The sequence below is a fragment of the Ptychodera flava genome, chromosome 13, assembly GCF_041260155.1.
Source record: "Ptychodera flava strain L36383 chromosome 13, AS_Pfla_20210202, whole genome shotgun sequence".
In the NCBI taxonomy this organism is placed as follows: Eukaryota; Metazoa; Hemichordata; class Enteropneusta; family Ptychoderidae; genus Ptychodera; species Ptychodera flava.
In genome coordinates, this window is record NC_091940.1 from 34,796,584 (window position 1) to 34,809,498 (window position 12,915).

Here is a 12,915-nt window from a genome sequence, read left to right on the forward strand (position 1 = left end):
TGTTGTTCAATTATGGTGAAAACTTTGTTGAGATTAGTTCACAGTCATGACGAGTACTTTGGTCGCCCGCGAAGATAGTGCGTAAGGAAAGTATTAACTAAGTTTGAGTTTTTTAACATGCAGAAATGTTTGTTTAACTTGATATTAAGATTTGAATGATACGTGATAAAAACAGTTTTATACTCCTACTGATGTACAAAGCGAGGTGAGGAGTTAGCATATGAAAATGTTGTCCCTCTCAAGGAAGCAGTGTCTATAGTACTTGGCTGTGTGAGGGCGTTCTTGGGTACCCCCAAACAAAAAACTCTGAAGGAGTGCATAAAGTTTCCAAACTAGCAGAACATTCCTGTTTTTTCTCTTGAAATTCAAATAAATAAAATTGCTTTGCCGATTTAACTTAGATTCAAGCATACAATTGACCATTTCTTAACATTCAACTGACTAGAAGGTTTAGATGAAATGCCTCCACACTTAAGGTAAACTTTAATGCAATCAAAAAACTAAGTGTTACATTATTTCTAGAAGACATTTAGCTACAAAACAACCAAGCATCGGCTCAATATTTTCTGAAATTATTCAGGACTAAAATACAGTAAAGCATGACATACAAAAAATTAAAACTTTTTTACAAACATGAACTTGTAAGGTTAATAACCCAGAGTGACCCCATGTGAAAAGAGTTTTAGCTCACTAAAAAATCAACAAAAATCTATTTTCAAATGCCTTTATTGAAATATTGTTATAGTAAACAGGTTGGCCGCGATTTGTTACGGATTGTCCGGTCCTGACTTAAGCACGATTGAAATTATAAATTTCTGGCCAACAGATCAAATAAAACGTACATCATCCACCTCGGTATTGCTCGGACAATATCTCCGCCGCACGATGTACACGGACATAAATTCCGGTATTTGGTGAATAACCTAATAATATTTAGAGACTAGTCTTACTATTGGATGTTAAACTCTGACAGTTTTTCTTGCTCTGATAACGTGAATTATAGAAAGAGAGAATTGAAGTTGATCATATTTCCTTGATAGCAAAAAATGCAAAAACAGACGCAACTAAGCTTATCTCCGTTTCGGCTTGATGTTCAACAACGAAACTCTGTAATGTAATTGTACAGTTGTAATTTTGATTCATTCATACAAAACTATGGACTCAGGGTGTAGAAAATTTAATATAAATATGAAAATTGTCATGATGACACTCATGATGCTTATTCATCTATTTAATCATTTTTTATTATTTGTTTACTTGATTACTACCATTCGTCACTTTTTTCAATACTGTCCCCAAGCACGTCCATCTGAAGTGAAACTGAAATAGGTGTCTTGAGGTCATGGTCCTAAGTCGTTCGTGGGAGATGTCACGCATACACAGCATGCAACTTGGATCTGGTCCATCTTTACAGTCTTCGTTGCATAATCAATGACCATTGCACTGTGAGGGCGACTGATTTCTCTGCATCTTGAATATGTGACCCCGCGGCAGTGTTTACCTTTGCACCTCTCGTGAAGAGTCATTTGGTATTTTTGAAGGCTCTGCAGCTGCAGCATAAACAAAGTTAATCTCTTAGAACTGATGCAAACACTAGTCTGCAAGATTGAATGGTCTTGGAATGAGAGCATGACTGACCGGCATGTAGTGTAGTTTCTGCAGTAAATTAGGGACTGGACATAAATTACGGGGGGGGGGCGGTGTTTTAAAGGGGTGGGTCGCCATTTTTCGCGCAAGCATTTTTGAAGGGTCATAAAATTTTGTGCAAGCGTATGGGGGAGGGTCACCTTTCTTCATGCATCAAAGCTGAAATTGCATGTGCACTTATTGAAGAATATGGAATACTGAAAAAAGAAAAAATACCTCCCGGCACTTTCATTTTCTGCCATTACCATTTTCAGCGCGCCCTTGGGGCACAAATTTCAGGTATAATAAACAATGTATTGATGATCTAAGCAGCCACATTAATTTAAGTTGTCATGATTTCTACTTATTCAACTCCTCTATTGTGCATTACTGTCCCCTATAATGACTCTTTCAATAACAATTTGGAAGATCACTTATTTGACATCATTCTCCCATTGACAATACATTGGGTATAGGTCGGTGTCAAACGTTCATGTCGCTCTATGTACATTTTTTATTTTTTGAGGACATTGACAGAATACAAACTATTTAGAATAGTGCAAAATGTCATCAATAACAACTGGAAGCTTCAGGTCGAACAACTTTTGAATAACAATTTAGGATCAGATAACCTATGAGTTATTTGTAGTTTCCTCATAGCCTACAATGTAGAGTGAATCAACATTCGGTGAAATTCCAAAATCAAATTTATTGCACTGTGCGGGAGGTTCTTTAATGTCTGACGTCAGAAGACAGCTGGAATCGAAAATAGTTAACAATAAACACGTAACTATTTATTGAAAACAGTGGAGAGAGGATCCTGAACTCTTCACGTAACATGGAAATTCGGAGAGCCACAAAACGTGGAAAACCTCGCTTTCCTTTCCCAAAACAGCGGGAAAGCCAACACAGAACTTTGTATCAAAGTTAGAATAAACATGAACGTCATTGGCTAATTCTCCAAGGTCATGCGTACAAACAACTCCTTGTTTTCGATGACGTTTGCACTGTGATGTCAAACAAGTTTAGAATCCTATTTAAACACCAAGCTATAGCAAGCAAATATGCAGCTATGAAAAGATAACAAAAACACTCAACAATCTCAAACTTTCACGACATGCACAACCATGGACTTGAAACCACTCTAGTCTAATCATGAACATTAATACTAATAATTAGGTGAACATAAATGCACAGATTTACCTAGTTTTGTATTGGAAAAAAATATTCATAGTTTCATTATAGACTGCCATATAGTGAATGGACATTTCAGTGAAATTCCAAAATCAAATTTCTTGCACACCCATTGACTTGAAACCACTCTAGTCTAATCATGAACATTAATACCAATAATCAAGTGTAAAAAATGCACAGATCTACTTAGTTTTGTATTGTAAAAAATTATTCATATTTTCATCATAGACTGCCATGTATAGTGAATCGACATTTCAGTGAAATTCCAAAGTCAAATTTCTTGCATACCCATTGACTTGAAATCACTCTAGTCTAATCATGAACATTAATACCAATAATCAAGTGTACATAAATGCACAGATTTACCTAGTTTTGTATTGGAAAAAAATTATTCATAGTTTCATCATAGACTGGCATGTATAGTGAATCGACATTTCAGTGATATGCCAAAATCAAATTTCTTGCACACCCATTGACTTGAAACCACTCTGCTCTAATCATGAACATTAATACCAATAATCAAGTGTACATAAATGTACAGATTTTCCTATTTTTGTATTGAAAAAAATTATTAATAAGGTTTCATCATAGACTGCCATGTATAATGCATCAACATTTTGGTGAAATTCTACAATCAAATTTCTTGCACAACCATTGACTTGAAACCACTCTACTCTAATCATGAACATTAGTACCAATAATTGAGTGTACATAAATGCACAAATTTTCCTATTTTTGTATTGGAAAAAAATTATTCATAGGGTTTCATCATAGACTGCCATGTATAGTGAATCAACATTTCGGTGAAATTCCAAAATCAAATTTCTTGCACACACATGGACTTGTAACCACTCTAGTCTAATCAAGAACATAAATATCAATAATCAAGCATACATAAATACACAGATTTGCCAAGTTTTGTATTTAAAAAAATTATTCATAGTTTCATCATAGACTACAATGTATAATGGATCAACATTTTATGCGAAATTCCAAAAACAAAGTTATTGTACACAGATGCACGTGTTACCACCCTCTTCTAATCAAGCACAATTATGTCAATTGTTCAGGGTCCATATATGCACAAATAGTGCATATTTCTAATTCTGAAAAATTTTTTTACAGTTTTGTCATAGACTCCCATGTTTAGTGGATCAACATTTTATGTGAAATTACAAAAACAAAGTTACTGTACACAGATGCACGTGCTACCATCTTCTTCTAATCAAGCACAATTATGTCAATTATTCAGGCTAGTTTTCAATCCAGTTCAAACCCACAACATATGGCATCAGTCGCCTAGCGGAGAGGCCATAGAGAGAACCGCTCGGCTAAATCTCCACTCCCAAAAAAGAGTGGTTCAATAGCGGGCTAAGTTGTTACATTTTTCTGACTGAGACCGCTCCACACGTTGTAGAGTTCGTGAAGCACTCACGCACGCATGCTCACTATCACACATCGAACATACAAACTTTATCGAAGCGAAGCAACGAATACATTGCTTTAAGTGGGCAAACGATAACCTCAGGGACAATTCTGTCCAACAGCAGAGCTACCAACCCAGGGTAGAAAATACGGCTAGTTTTCAATCGGGTTCGAACCCACAACATACGGCATCAGTCGCCTAGTGGAGAGGCCACAGAGAGAACCGCTCGGCTAAATCTCCACTCCCAAAAAAGAGTGGTTCAATAGGGTCAATATATGCACAAATAGTGCAAATTTTTAATTCTGAAAAATTTTTTTTTAAGTTTTGTCATAGACTCCCATGTATAGTTTTGTCATAGACTCCCATGTATAGTGGATCAACATTTTGAGCGAAATTCCAAAATCAAATATCTTGTTCACATGTGCACTTGTAAACAACCCATGCTAATCAAGTATATCTATATCAGTTATTAAACATCGATATATGAACAGATATTGCTAGTTTTACATTGGAAAATACACATTCGTTGTTTTCTTATAGTCGACTACCATATATAGTGAATCAACATTATTGATGAAATCTAAAAATTACATTTTTTGTACAGGCATGCACTTTTTACCTGCCACTTCAGCAAAGTACATTTACATGAATTATCACACAAATATGATTTGATATTTTTGGACAACGCATTATATCGGCCACATTTTGCCTTCCTTTTGGGAGGGCGACTTAAAAAGTATAGCAAGTCAGAAGGGGGTCTTGAACACATTGCGGGTTTGATGGGGGGGGTATTGAGTAACAGGGGAGGGTCACTTATTTTCATGCACGGATAAGGGGGAGGGTCACTAATTTTTGTGCATGAACTTTTGAAGGGTCACTGTTTTTGACGCAGCGGTGTTTCGAAAAACACCGGCCCACCCCCCTGTAATTTATGTCCAGTCCCTTAATGGACATCTCTGTAGCTTCCGGGCTGTAAATCGTTTGAAAATCAAAGCTGATTGTGACGACGACGTCAATGACGATTATGATAATGATTACGGTAATAATATAATAAACATGATGATTACGATAACAAAAATGACGCCGATGATAAAGATAATGATGAAGAGGACGGTTATGATTACGACGATGATATTGATTACGTAGGTGACGGTGATGATGATGATGATGATGATGATGATGATGATGATGATGATGATGCTAAGAGAGACGATGCTGCTACATCCTATATTTTCCACAATATTTCAAAATGCTCAGTATTTCGGTGATTTTATAGGGTTGAATAGTTTCCAATGACGCAATAAAATGCGCAGAGATGTACTAAGGGACTATGTTAATATAGTTTACAATTTGCAAAGAAATATGAGTTCCGCTTACCCAAACATCCACAGAATACCTTATTGTATGATGGAGTGCCACTCTATTTTCTAAGCTAATTTAAATATATACGTCCTTCGGTACAAAAGTTGCAAACAGCAATAGATTTCGTCAATAACTGGCTTGATTCTCGGAATAGCAGGCATGCTAGGGGGAGTATAAAGAGTGTTACCTGTATCATTTGCATAATTTCTTACCCAAACATCCACAGAATACCTTATTATATGATGGAATGCCATTCTGTGTTTTCTCAGCTAATTTAAACATATTCGTTTACGTCCTTCGGTACAAAAGTTGCAAACAGCAATAGATTTCGTCAATTACTGGCTTGATTCTATTTCGTCAATAAGTGGTTTGATTCTCGGAATAGCGGGCATGCTAAGGGGAGTATAAAGAGTGTTACCTGTATCATTTGCACTGTTTCTTCGTCCATGTTAATTGCCAGGTGTATAGGATCGTAGGATCGTTCAGCTTCGCAAACTCTGGTGAAGCCGTCTTTCGACCCTTGGCCTTCTCTCTTGTAACGCGTTGGCGCTGATGGCATTTCATCAATGGTGGTGAACATGTCGCCGTGCTGTGCGTCGATCCTTCGCTCTTGATCACGTGTCAGTGTTACAATCGGCGACATTCTTGATAATTCACTAGGCGGACGGTTTTTAAGTTGACTGATGAATGTCTGGTTACACTGTATTGAGTATATTTGGTCGTTGGTCAGTTTTATTGGACCTCGCTTACACTTACGGTGTCTTGCCGCCTGTGCCGTGCTGATCATAGTTAGGTACAACGCCAACACAAAAGGAAGAACAAGTAATCTCGTAGTATGCCCCATCTCTGACTTCTGTGAGAATAAATCAGAAAAAAATTCGATTTCATGATCGCTGTGTTGATAGTTTCAGGTAGTTCTTCATCGTGGGACATCTCAAATTGAACCAAACAACAAACAACTCAGCAGATATCATGTCACAAATAATGACACAAGCATTCAAAGCGTCATGAAAAGTGGGTGAAATATGTCATCGGAAAAAATCAAGTGTTTTCAAGGAAGATGCATATTAAAAAGTCAATACAAAGATGTACCTGCAAAAATTTAACGAAAAGGAATAAAGAGAAGAGAAATCACCAAGCAAAACATGAAACGTCAAATTGAACGTTTTGTTGCATCTCAATCCTACAACAAAACTGCTGTCAAAAAGTTTCGAAAACTGGTTGACTAGTGTCAAAATCCGAATGAGTGGTATCGAAAAGTGGGGTGCTAATTTTGGCATGAATTACGCTCCATAGACTCTGCCCCTGTTCCAACAGTACAATACCCTCGTCAAACATCACTTTGGAAACCAACTCATTATGCATGCAAATTCAATACGATGCACATCCTGTAGATACGGGAACAAGACAAACAAAAAAGTGTTGTCTCTAGCCATCGCCCGCATCACTTCAAGACCTGCGGTTCATGTCCTATTTAGCATCTTCAGTGTTTTTACCGAAATACTATAATTTTAGCAAATAAATGGCCAATAGTGACACACATCTGATATATCTGATGATGTAATGGCCTGGACGAAAACACCTTAAGCAAATCACATCAATTTTTTTTTACCAAAATTAGGACTTTGTTGGCGTATAAGCAACTTACGTCGTCCTGAAAATACCGGAGAATATCCTTACCAGCAGGATAATACACTGCTGAAGCGAAAAGACGAACCGACTATAATAAGCTAAAGAGGGTCCGTTCCTTGACCTCTTTGCGGAGAGACCTTAGTTGAACCATGGATCTGTCATGGTACGTCCATGGTTGAACGAATTTCTTTTGAGAAGTAGGGTAGCCATGGAAACTGAAAAGTACAGGCAAGCGAATGTTGATCCGGGTTTCGACAATGATCGCTGAAGTCCTACTGAGAGTTAAACGTCTCATTGAGTTTGTTTCGCAGTGGCCATCATTAACTGTTAATTAACCAATAAAACGAGTCACACTAACATGCTGAAAAAAATTAGACATGAAACTATCTTCAATATTTCAACAATAGAGATGACCAGCGGTAGCGAGTTGTTGTTCTTAGCGAGTGCTTCCGATAATTCAAGCAACAACTTATGATAACAATACACGAGTCCATACTTACGAATTTTATGCATGGCTGTAATAATCATTATTATGTTTAAAACTCGAATTGTAAGATTAAAGAAAGAGAAACGAGAGGGGAGATGAGAGAACATAATAAGCCAAGTCATCTTTCTAACCCAACAACTTTGCTATCTGCTTTCAACAGACTGAAGCTGCCTACTTGTGCGTGATTCCGTATAACATTAGAGTTTTTTCATCAGCTTTCGCAAATCTTAAAGGCACTATCTCTATTTCCCCCTTTCTAAGAAATCCACACCTGTGTTATGAGAGTAATTTTGCTGACATCCGGTCACATTCTTTAACCTTTTACGTCACAGCGAGGTGAAAACTAATTATTGAAGTTCGAATTAGCCAGCCACTTCTCGGATCTTGTCAAGTATGCTGCTACAGAACTACCCAGCGGACTCTACCGTTACTTTGTAGAGGCCAACGGGTGTAGGGACTGAATAAATAAGCGCGCTCATTTTGGTTTCTATGTCAGAGGGAGGGACAAAAGGGTGGGTAATTTTCATGACAAGAACACTCTTTCCGACAAAATGGAAAGAGATTATCATTACGTGATTAGGAGAGTCTTTTTCGGTAGCCGACAAATGAAACTGGAAAGAAATTATCGATAACGTTTTCGGTAGCCGACCGATAACTTTAACGGTATTCCTGTCCCCGTCACATGACAAGGAGCCATTATAGCGTCTTTGCCTATTAACAATGCACGTTCCACACACACACGTTTGCATAAACTTACAAGGTGAACTTTTTCAATAAGTTTAACTACACTAACAAGCTGCTGCTGTAGGCCTAATAGAATGTGAAGAGAGGTGCTGAAAACTTTCTCAACCAAGTTCAGCAACGTACAGCTCTAGTTCAATAAATCACATGTTCTGTCTTCTCAAGTTTCTCAACCAAGTTCATCTACGTAGCTACTTACTAGTTCAATAAATCCTAGACGGGAGAGAGTTATTTACAGCAGTTAGCTCTTTCTTGTGTTGTTGCACGTTGTATAGACGCGTTTGCCTAAGCTAAACTACTCACTAGTTCAACTTTCTCAACCGAGTTCAACTACACTAACAGGATGCCGCTGTAATAAAATGTGTGAAAAGAGGTACCGAAAGGAGTATCTTCCAGGCAAAAATAAGAGGTTTGTAGTATTGGTCAAGGGTCAAGCGAAACTGATTAATTAAATATTATATATTTTGGTCAACTCAGGTCTGAGCTGTGAGCCAATCTAGGTGTCTATCAGTGTATAGGATTTCAACGCAAGGGGTCCATATAGTTGTAGGCACACACTGAAAAAAATCAAGATTGTGTTATAAAATTATTCAATACATGATGGTTTTCTATCATTTTCAATGAATCAGTGAGGTGTTCGCTTGCCATTCGTAAACTTACAATCGGGAATATATTAACTCTGGCTGAATAGAGTAAATAACAATATAAAAATAAATCCTGTCTTCAAAATACAGTGCTGACATACCAAGATGCTTTAAGCGTCAAACGGGGAAATCTCACCGTAAATTAGTCTCTAGATTTCAGAATGTTAACTCCCTGACCCAGACGATTTTGTGTATCTTTGTTGGTGAAGACAAACTCACATTGGAAAGATAGTCCACTTTGACGACTTAAATATGTTACAGCGAACTATAGCACTTCCTATTTGGGTGTTCGGGACTTTACATTTTATCCAGGGGAGGGTTATTTTTAAAAGTCTGATTTACAGAAAAAAATAGTTCTTCCACATTACACATCTGTGCTAAATCTCGCAAGTGGTTCGACCTTCACAAATCTTAAAGGCGCTATCTCTATTTCCCCCTTCTAAGAAATCTACACCTGTGTTATGAGAGTAATTTTGCTGACATTCGGTCACATTCTTTAACCTTTACGTCACAGCTAGGTGAAAACCAATTATTGAAGCTCGAATTAGCCAGCCACTTCTCGAATCTTGTCAAGTATGCTGCTACAGAACTACCCAGCGGACTCTACCGTTACTTTGTAAGGCCGACGGGTTTAGGGACTGAATAAATAAGCGCGCTCATTTTAGTTTCTATGTGGGAGACAGGGACAAAAAGGTGGGTAATTTTCATGACACGAACACTTTTTCCGACAATATGGAAAGAGGTTATCACCGCGTGATTAGGAGAGCCTTTTCGGTAGCCGAAAAATGAAACTGGAAAGAAATCGTCGATAACTTTTTCGGTAGCCGGCCGATAACTTTTACGGTAGCCGACAAACGCCCCCGTCACATGACAAGGAGCCATTATAGCGCCTTTGCCTATTAGCAATACACGTTCTACACACACGTTTGCATAAACGTACAAGGTCAACTTTTTCAACTAACAAGATGCTGCCGTAGGCCTAATAGAATGTGAAGAGAGGTGCTGCAAACTTTCTCAACCAAGTTCAGCAACGTACAGTTCTAGTTCAATAAATCACACGGTCTTGTCTTCTCAAGTTTCTCAACCAAGTTTATCTACGTAGCTACTTACTAGTTTAATAAATTCCAGATGGGAGCGAGTTTTTACAGCAGTTAGCTCTTTCCTGTCTTCTTGCACGTTGTACAGACGCGTTTGCCTAAGTTAAACTACTCACTACTTCAACTTTCTCAACCGAGTTCAACTACACTAACAGGATGCCGCCGTAATGAAGTGTGTGAAAAAGAGGTACGGAAAGGAGTATATTCCAGGCAAAAAATTTAGAGGCTTGTAGTATTGGTCAAGGGTCAAGCGAGAGTGGTTAATTAAATATATATTTTGGCCAACTCAAGTCTGAGCTGTGAGCCTATCTAGGTGTCTATCAGTGTAGAGGATTTCAATGCTAAGGGTCCATATAGTTGTAGGCACACACTGAAACAATCCAAGCTTGTGTTATAAAATTATTCGATACAGAATAGTTTTCCATCATATTCAATGAATCAGTGAGGTGTTCGCTTGCCATTCGTAAGTTACAATCGGGAATATATGAACTCTGGCTGAATAGAGTAAATAACAATATAAAAATAAATCCTGTCTTCAAAATACAGTACTGACATACCAAGATGCTTTAAGCGTCAAACGGGGAAATCTCACCGTAAATTAGTCTCTAGATTTCAGAATGTTGACTCCTCTTGACCCAGACGATTTTGTGTATCTTTGTTGGTGAAGACAAACTCACATTGGAAAGATAGTTCACTTTGATGACTTAAATATGTTACAGCGAACTATAGCACTTCCTGTGTGGGTGTTTGGGAATTTGCATTTTATCCAGGGGGAGGGGTATTTTTAAAAGTCTAGTTTAGAGAAAAAAGAGTTCTTCCACATTACACAAGTGGTTCGACCTTCACAAATCTTAAAGGCACTATCTCTATTTCCCCCTTTCTAAGAAATCTACACCTGTGTTACGAGAGTAATTTTGCTGACATCCGGCCACGTTCTTTAACCATTTACGTCATAGAGAGGCGAAAACCAATTATTAACGTTCGAATTAGCCAGCCACTTCTCGGATCCTGTCAAGTATGCTGCTACAGAACTACCCAGCGGACTCTACCGTTACTTTGTAGGGCCGACGGGTTTAGGGACTGAATAAATAAGCGCGCTCATTTTGGTTTCTATGTCGGAGGCAGGGACAAAAGGGTGGGTAATTTTCATGACACGAACACTTTTTCCGACAATATGGAAAAAGGTTATCACTGCGTGATTAGGAGAGCCTTCTTCGGCTGCCGACAAATGAAACTGGAAAGAAATCGTCGATAACTTTTTCGGTAGCCGGCTGATAACTTTTACGGTAGCTGAAAAACGCCCCCGTCACATGACAAGGAGCCATTATAGCGCCTTTGCCTATTAGCAATGCACATACTTACAGACACGTTTGCATAAACGTACAAGGTATACTTTTTCAACTAACAAGATGCTGCTGTAGGCCCAATAGAATGTGAAGAGAGGTGGTGAAAACTTTCTAAACCGAGTTCAACTGCACTTACAGGATCTAGGAAGCCGCTGTAATAAAATGTGTGAAGAGAGGTACGGAAAGGAGTATATTACAGACAAAAAAAGGAGTGTGCGACTTAAAGGTGTTGTAGAATTAATGTAGTCAAGATGCCCAACTTTCTGCGAATTTTATTAGGCCACTACTGGGTTGAAATATTTTGCGTCAGTTTTGTGAAGAGAAGGAGCCTGCACGAGAAATAAATGGATTAACCACCATTGTATAATGCCCAGATAATCCTGTTATCTCCTTTCTTATCCTCGCTTTAGCCGGTCCTGCGAGGCTGCCTAGTCACATAACTGTCAAATTTAATGAGTTCGAAATATTTTTTGTCGTGGATTTTAATCGAATGCGTAGACTAAGAATACTGTGGTAGCACATACGCAGTTGATGTTTTTGAACACAAGCGATTATAGAACTCGTCAGAGGACCAGGTTCAGATCAGCCGGACGCATAATAAAGTGAGTATGGAAACATTTGATCGTTTCTACAGCTCATTTACAAGTCAAATTACTTACACTCTTTTCGGGGTTTCCGCAAATTTCTGCAAAAAAACGTCGACATTGGTTTGAAAGAACGTAACCTTGGGTTTTAAGCCTAGATAGTCATATTAGCTTGACGTTGCGACGCGTTGCGTTTCTGTGATTGAAGTCAGAATTTCAGTCACTTTACCAACCGGGTTCAGTGATTAGCATAATGTAGCATCGGGAGTCTGTGTTTCGTCCTTGCTGATAGTAAGTCGCTATGGTCCCTATTTTATTCATCGTTTACTAAACACTGCAACTTTGTAGATACTACTACAGCCATGTCGTATCACAGTCACTCGTGATCAGTCTATTCCACTCGGCGTTTATGCCCCCATAGACGTGTATACATATGCCTATGTACACACGTCTACGGGGCCCTAGACGCCGAGCGGAAAAGACTAATCACGAGTGACTGTGGTCGTATTGACGATAGGGGATTGTTATCAGTACACACTTTTGGCCGTGCCGTCGAACGATGGATTACCAAAAGGTCAAACTAGCCGTGTCCGTAGTCGAACTGGCCACTCTTGCTGATTTGTTTCCAGCCGCTTAAGGCCGTGTCATTTCCTTCACATTCAGAATACGTAAGAGTTTACACCGTGTATTTTATTTGTATTGATCGTGGAATCTTCGTGTATTACATAGATCAATACTTGTAAAAGCATTGTGCTGCAGCATCATCATCTCTGATG

The 12,915-nt window shown here is 38.4% G+C and overlaps 1 long non-coding RNA gene across 1 annotated transcript; it reads right to left on the reverse strand.

The window, feature by feature from the left end:
* Positions 1 to 449: 449 nt before the first annotated feature.
* On the reverse strand, positions 450 to 10,940 carry LOC139148269 (uncharacterized). Its single transcript, XR_011555905.1, has 3 exons — positions 10,802 to 10,940; positions 6,027 to 6,461; positions 450 to 1,550 (listed from the first exon to the last, which is right to left on the reverse strand). It is a non-coding gene; the product is annotated as an uncharacterized lncRNA (long non-coding RNA).
* Between the last annotated feature and the right edge of the window lie 1,975 nt (positions 10,941 to 12,915).